Raw genomic sequence first — 8,314 nt, 5'->3', positions numbered from 1 at the left:
GTGGGTAAGAGCAGCTTTATTACATGACGGTCAGCAAGAAATCCCCCTGAGCCCCTCCTGGTCAGTGAATATATACCTTAGGTTTCTCCCTCCCATTCGGGGAAGTTCTCCTCCCATTCCGGGGAGGCTCCTCCCCAGTTCCTCCCTGAGGGCAGAGCCCAGCCCAGTCCAGTAGAGCCTCCCCAGTGCCAGCGTGGCAATGCCTCGTCAGCAGTGCCACCGTGGCAAAGCCATGTCAGCAGGTCCAGACTCTTGGGCGTCTCCTAACCTCCCAGGGGGCCCAGGTCCAGAGAGCTCCTCACAACTCCCCCTTTTTGTTTTATACAGGGGTTATCTCTGGGGTTATGGGGATCTTGGGGTTATGCATAAGGTTTCGAAACTCAGCTTTGGTATCACGTACAGCTCGTCTTATCAGACTACAAGCACGTTGTAACATGCAAAGAAGAAAAAGGGCACAAGAGCAGGGAAAAAGGCTATAGGTCCTAGAAATGCGGCAAGCCACTGGAAGTTTACAAGGCTGTTAAGCCAATGAACCAAGTCCGTAGCTTCCTTTGTTCTCTCTTCTTCATATTTCTTTGAGACATTATGCATTTCTTATAGTGGCATTGAAGCTGCAGATAAAGTTGGGTAAGTTGCAGTTCATCTCCTATGTTTGAAGAAGGGGTGCAACATGGTTGCATAGTAGGAGTATTGCGAGAAAGATCAGGAGCACCATTATGTTGTAGATGGCTAAAGGCCCGACAAAGTTTCTGTAACTTTCTTTGTTGTCTCTATCGTGCCCCGTGACTTCTTCATCGTGATTGCTGTCTTCCAACACTCGGATACGTTTCACTGGAACCCACACTTCTTTGTTGTCATCTGTTAAAACACAAACATATCCTTTTCCCCAAGTTAATACTATATGAGGACCAAATCATTGTTTATTCTCATCACGCCACATCACCTTATGGGCTTTGGTATTCAATGCATTTGCTGTAACTGACTTGGTCTTAATAGACTCAGTCTTTGTAGGAGATGTTAAAAATTTCATAGAGGCTGATAAGCCGTCATCATCAAATTTCAAATAATTTGATGTGTAAACAGCCAATTGTAATTTGTCATCAACTCCTGGTCCAGCTCCCCCTTTTTGTTTTTGCAAATAAGTTTTCAATGAGCGATTTGCCCACTCTACTATAGCGTGACCAGTAGGATTATGGGGGATTCTAGTAACCTGTGATATAGAGAATTCTGCCATGAACTGTTGAATGGCTTTGCTAGTATAAGCTGGACTATTGTCTGTTTTAATACTTCTCGGCATATCATGATGGGCAAAGCAATGTAAGAGGTGTGCACCTGACAGCTTCTCCACACCTCACTGACATCCTTCTACAACATCTATCGTTGCTGGGGTGCAATCTACCTTTTACTAATAATTCTGATATCATTACGGCCCAAAGATGAAAAGAATGTTTGTGAAGGAGTAGGGTTGTCATAATCTAAGGTTAAGTTGTTCATTGTGTATACAGCCTGTACCAATTGTTCCCGAGGGGACCTACCCTTTTTATTTTTAAAGGAACAGGTCGAGATTTATTCTTCCTATATACTATTGCCTGACTCATAGAGTTATATGGTATTCCTGAAATATGAATGATTTATAAAAAGAAATTCAATATTAGAACTGGAGCTCAAGTACAGGCACTCAAGCACCACACCCTGTCCCCCTTTAAACTGATGGGACCCAACACGTTTTTGGGATAAGGGATGAAGGTCTCAACTTCTGAAATTGCTTCCTGCTGAAATTGGACGTAGAGCTGACCCTGCCTCACAGGGTCCGAACGTTGGAGGGGTTGTGTCTTTAACCAATATGAGGAACTTGATGATTCAGAGGGTAATAGGTGATGGTCTTGGACAAAGAAACCTAGAAAACATAGATCTGGCACAAAGATTAAACACACAAGAATCAAAAGGAGTAAGAATAAAATAACTAGAAGTGAGGTGGGTGTGGGAATACTGTCAAACATCCTCACACTCTCTTGATATACTTAGTAACTATCTAGGATAGGAGGGGTTTGAATGATTCATATTTGTCTCCAACCTCCTTATCTGCTTTCTATGTATTTTGATCAAGCTTTTATTTAGCTTTCCAAATCTCTAGAACTGATCATTCAGACTGCTTCATATTCCTTTATATTTCTACCATAGACAAGATAGTACATAAGTTATTACTGTTAACTAGCATAGCTGTATTATCTTAAACAAAAGAGATTTCTAAGTTGAATTTCGCAACTGAATAGATGATCATCGTTGTTTCATCAGCTTGTTTATCTTTTTCTGATTATACTCACTCTGGAAGAAAAACTTTGGAAATTAAGCTGTTAATAAGTTCACACATTAGTATTAACTTTTGCTTATTGAAACAACAAGATCTGTTCTGCTTTATAGATCATTACATATTAAGTAGCAATACATTATCTTGAAAATGAAAATTTTAATAGGCTTTTTCCTTATTTTGAAAAATATTTCTTCTAAAAATATTCCTTGTTCTTTCTTAAAACAGTTGAAATTTTATCATACTAAACTTTTTTTTTAAAAAGAAGATTAGGTAAAACCTTTTAAAATGATGGTTGTCTTTTCACTTTGAAGCAAAAATAAACCCTTTAAAATAAAAATTTATTAAAACTTAGTTGGTATAAAAATGTCCTAAGGAATATGAATTCCCAAAGTATTATAACAAATCAAATTCTTAGGTATTCCAGAATTCCTAGATATCACAAAATGCTTTAATAAAAGTGCATAATGGAATCTCACATTGGTAACAGTAAGAGACTGATTACAAAAAAATTACTGCTTCAAACAATAGGGACATCTTAAGGTGAGTCTTAAATCATTTACATAAATTTCTGAACATGTTCCAGTTTCAGATAAAAATAATATTAAGTTTTCCAGTAAGATTATACAAAAGGACTCACATGTTATACTGACTACTTGTAATTGATCATAGAAGTTTGCTCTAGAAGGAAAAAATATTGACATGTGATATAGCAAATATGATAGGATAAAACTTCTTTGACTCTGTTTGAATTCAGATAGGAGTGAAATTTTCCAATCATGCAGTATCTGTATTATAGCCAGACTCAGGAATAGTCAGGTGGAAAACATTCCTTTATAAAAAGACAGAATGAGAAAACTGACCAGGAGGATCCCATCCTAGATTGAGTCTAGAATTGTCCCCTCAGTGTTTCCTCTCCAGATACAAATTTCACCTGCTAACAGTACAGGATGTAGGATCACAGTCCCTCTGAGTAACTTCTGGCATATTCTTTCAGATACTGATTTAATGCAGACAACTATACCCAAATTCACACTTAAACAAAAATATTTATGGTCCCAAATGCTTTTACCTTAAACAGCAAACTTCACTAATCCCAACTTAAAGCCAAATACAGTTAAGCAATGAGGATTAATAGGACTCACATACATATGAGATTTCATTTAAGATCCTTCCTTCTCAAATTTAAAACTTGTCTTGATATAAAAGTTAATTATTAAAAATCTTTTCCATCTATTACAACTATAGAGCAAGCCACATTCATTGTTTATGAATTATATAAGCCAAACAAATTTCTTTCTTGGGACTGATGACCTTGTCCACATGAAAGAAGCCTTGGCAGTTTTAAAATTAAAAGGAATTGGCATGAATCCCATGCTTGCCAAACCCCAAACATACTGTCTGGACTGTTCTGAATGGGCAGAACCAGTCTAAATAAATCTTTTACTCAATTCTTTTCTTTCTATACACAGTAATCAATTAACAATATTAGGTTTAGCATAAAAACAGCCACTTCAAAAACTTAGTTAACAATCTTACAACTTTTATAAATGGTAAACAAATTATTTTAGCTGTAATTTCTTCTTCAGGTAAAGGTGAAAATACCTGGTTTTCTAAATGGCAATTACAAAACATTATAAGATAAGGTTAGTAGGACTGATAAAATTTTTAAGTAACATAAATGGCTACACCCAATTTTTCCAACATCTTTTAGTTTCAACAAGATTCAGATTACAATTGCTTTCTCTAATACCATTTCTGGGTTACAGAGTAAAATAAAAATCATAATGGTTCTAATTTTTAATCAAGAAAATTTCACATCTATGTCTACTCCTCAAAAATGTTTTTGAAAGAGAAAAGTTGTAAAACTGCAAGTGGAAGTGAGGGAGACTCTGGAACAAAGTCCAGTGGCGCCAGTCCTCCTCCTTTCCACTTGGAAGTTCACATCTTCATCTCTGAGGTGTCTTTTTTCATTTTTAGTTTTATGCATATTCTCAATTTGCCTTAATGCCAAATAATACAATAAATTCTGACCTGTCTTAAACATCCAATTAGGAGTGACATGTTTCACTTAAAATATGACCAGAATAACTACCTTTTAGTTGTATCCCATACACAAAAACTTTTCTTTTAGGTGAGGCATGAGATAATCAAAATGCTATTCAATCTGTCTTTGTGATAGGAGGGGAAAAATTTCCCCAATTTCTTCTTGTCTTTCTCTCCACCTTCATAACTTGGCCAGAGTTAGAAAGTAGAAAGAGAGAGAGAATTTTACCAACAACTTTCCAATAAATTCCAAAACTTTTATGCTTTCCTTAAACTTCATACACATGTTGAACTACTAGTGGGCTTTGATTAAAGCTCCTTTAAAACTTCACATATTATTGCCTTGTATTTCTTATGTAAAACTGCATTTAGCAGCATTATAAACTAAATAATATAAGATTAATTTCTCACTTTCTCTCTCCCATTCTCCTCCCCGATGCTGCAGCCATCAGAGAGAAGGGATGAGGGGAAGGGAAAGAGATAACATTCTGTATTCCAGCTACAAAGGAGCTGGCCATAATAAATCACAAACACACACACACAGAACATGTAAAGACTGAACACATATACAGACAATAAAAAAATTCAAAAACTGAGAAAAGATTGTCAGAAATCCTCTGCACAAATTAGACCTATGGCTTGATTTCTTTTACTTAGTTCCAGACATAATTTTAAACTTATTGGTTCCGTATATTCAGCATGATACTCTATAATGTCCTCCTTAACCGACACATTCTTTCTAAACTCTAATTGCTTCAAATTTTTTTATGCTTATCTTAAGAGGCTCAGTCTCCAAATTATTAATTTTCTTTGTTCCTTCTTTGCTGCGCGCTAGTCCTGTCTCCCCTCCCTGACTCCTAACTCCCTGAATTCTTTCTATGCTGCACAGCCAATAGAATTGAAGCAGTTCCCCCTTTTGAACCTCCCCCTCTCTCCTCCAGTTTTTCTTCAGTGAGAAAAGGGCGCTGCAGCAACAGGTTTATCAGGGAGTAAAAGGTGAAATCATGATCAGTCAGAGTGCCAGGTTTAGTTTCAGCATAAGAGACCATCTGTTGACCGACTACACCCCATCTCGCGGGGTCGATTCCTGTATGCTCTACCCACGGGCTGACCGTCCAAATCTTATCGACCCAAGAGCGGCAGTCTTTGATATGAGTCTTAATGCCCTATGCTCAGCAGACCTTATAAATTTGACAGGCGAGTATGCCTTTCTCCTCCGGATTCATTCGGGCTTTAATCACCTTTTGTCCCATTCTTCCTAAGCCTACCAGGACTTAGGGCTACCTAGTCTTCCCCCACCCACCTGCGGTCTGGGGGGCTAGCGGTCTCCTAGCAGTCCCTGTTTCGGGGCGCCAGCTGTTAGGGGCGGAGCCCTAATTACCGCATCAACTCACCCTGCCCAAGGGTCTTCAGCCGTCTCTGGCTCCCCTCGGGGGGTCGAGGGGAGAATCACTAGGCAGAACACCGGAGGTGGGTAAGAGCAGCTTTATTACATGACGGTCAGCAAGAAATCCCCCCAAGCCCCTCCTGGTCAGTGAATATATACCTTAGGTTTCTCCCTCCCATTCGGGGAAGTTCTCCTCCCATTCCGGGTAGGCTCCTCCCCAGTTCCTCCCTGAGGGCGGAGCCCAGCCCAGTCCAGTAGAGCCGCCCCAGTGCCAGCGTGGCAATGCCTCGTCAGCAATGCCACCGTGGCAAAGCCACATCAGCAGGTCCAGACTCTTGGGCGTCTCCTAAACTCCCAGGGGGCCCAGGTCCAGAGCACCCCTCACACGTATATAGGCATTTACACACATTTTTATTAAATACGTTTTCACCGTTGTCATACTGCATAGAAGAATTAAAATTAATGGGAGAAATCATGTAAACAAAACAAAACAGAATAGAAGAGAAAATAATCTGCTTTATTCTGTGATCCAACTTCATAGCTCTTTCTCTGGATGTGGAAGGCATTTTGCCTCAATAGTCCACTGGGAATTTATTATGTCCTTGCATTGCTGTAAAGGGCTAAGTCTACCAGAAAAATTCCTTTCACACTCTGGTTGTTGTTGATGTACAAAGTTCTCCTGGTTCTGCTCCTTTTACTTAGCATCAATTCATATAAGTTCTTCAAGGCCTCTCTGAAGTCTTCCTGTTCATCATTTCTTATAGCATAATAGAATTCTACTATATTCATATTACCAAAATTTGTTCAGCTATTCCCCTATTGACAGGCATACCTGCAATTTCCATTTCTTGACCACCACAAAGAGACTGCTATAAATAATTTTGTAGGGAGGAGCCAAGATGGCAGAGTAGAAAGTTACACATATACTAGCTCCAAACCCACAGGTCATAAAATACATGTAAAGAAGAACTCGGAACAAATTCTGGAGCAGCAGAAGCCACAGAACAATGGGGCAGAGGAAATTTCTGTTTCAGAGAGACCTGAAAAACCAACCAGAAGGTACGTCACGCCCCAGACCTGCAGCAGAGCCCAGCCCTGCATCAAGAGGAGCAGATCCGAGCAGGCTTCAGGGACAGAACCTCCAGGAGCTGCACAGGTCCCTCCACCCACGGGAGATAAAGGTCAGTGAGAGAGTCTTTTTGGCTCAACAAGAGTGGAGTGGGGTGTCTCCATAACTCAGGGCCCCTCGGGAGACAGCAGCAGAGGAAGCAGGGGACAAGGGCTCCCAAAGCAGGCAGGAGCTCAGACCCATTGTTGAAGGTCTTTGCACAAATTCTCTGAGGGAACTAAGTCCCCTGTGGCTGCCCTGCCCCCACCTGAGCACCTGACCTTAACCTCACACTGAATAGCAGCTCCGCCCCCTCCAAAACCCTGAGGCTGGGAAGCAGCATTTGAATCTCAGACCCCAAGCACTGGCTGGGTGGAACTGGAGGAGAGATTGGTGTGGAGAGGACACTCAGAATTAAAGTCATTGGCTGGGAAAATGCCCAGAAGAGGTAAAAAAAAATAAGACTATAGAAGGTTACTTTCCTGGTGAACAGATATCTCCTCCCATCCTTTCAGATGAGGCAGAACAAGGCTTACCATCAGGAAAAGACACAGAAGTCAAGGCTTCTATATCCCAAACATCCAGAATAAATATTCAATGGGTTCAGGCCATGGGAGAGCTCAAAAAGGATGTTGAAAATCAAGTTAGAGAGGTGGAGGAAAAACGGGGAAGAGAAATGAGAGAGATGCAAGAAAAGCATGAAAAGCAAGTCAGCACCTTGCTAAAGAAGACCCCAAAAAATGCTGAAGAAAATAACCCCTTGAAAAATAGGCTAACTCAATTGGCAAAAAGAGGTTCAAAAAGCCAATGAGGAGAAGAATGCTTTCAAAAGCAGAAGTAGCCAAATGGAAAAGGAGGCTCAAAAGCTCACTGAAGAAAATAGTTCTTTCAAAATTAGAATGGAACAGATGGAGGCTAATGACTTTATGAAAAACCAAGAAATCACAAAACAAAGTCAAAAGGATGAAAAAATAGAAGATAATGTGAAATACCTCATTGGAAAAACAACTGACCTGGAAAATAGATCCAGGAGAGACAATGTAAAAAATATGGGACTACCTGAAAGCCATGATCAAAAGAAGAGCCTAGACATCATCTTTCATGAAATTATCAAGGAAAACTGCCCTGAGATTCTAGAACCAGAGGGCAAAATAAATATTCAAGGAATCCACAGAACACCGCCTGAAAGAGATCCAAAAAGAGAAACTCCTAGGAACATTGTGGCCAAATTCCAGAGTTCCCTGGTCAAGGAGAAAATATTACAAGCAGCTAGAAAGAAACAATTCAAGTACTATGGAAATACAATCAGGATAACACAAGATCTAGCAGCTTCTACATTAAGGGATCGAAGGGCATGGAATAGGATATTCCAGAAGTCAAAGGAACTAGGACTAAAACCAAGAATCATCTACCCAGCAAAACTGAGTGTAATACTTCAGGGGGAAAATGGTAATTCAATGATGTA

At 39.9% G+C, this 8,314-nt stretch overlaps 1 long non-coding RNA gene across 1 annotated transcript; it reads right to left on the bottom strand.

Annotated features, from left to right (window-relative positions):
* Positions 1 to 8,002, bottom strand: LOC140511375 (uncharacterized). Its single transcript, XR_011969523.1, has 2 exons — positions 5,749 to 8,002; positions 1 to 858 (listed from the first exon to the last, which is right to left on the bottom strand). It is a non-coding gene; the product is annotated as an uncharacterized lncRNA (long non-coding RNA).
* Between the last annotated feature and the right edge of the window lie 312 nt (positions 8,003 to 8,314).

The sequence above is a fragment of the Notamacropus eugenii genome, chromosome 6 (assembly GCF_028372415.1).
Source record: "Notamacropus eugenii isolate mMacEug1 chromosome 6, mMacEug1.pri_v2, whole genome shotgun sequence".
Taxonomy (NCBI): Eukaryota; Metazoa; Chordata; class Mammalia; order Diprotodontia; family Macropodidae; genus Notamacropus; species Notamacropus eugenii.
The sequence above is the reverse complement of the archived record's forward strand: the minus strand, read 5'-3'. Positions and strand labels throughout refer to the sequence as shown.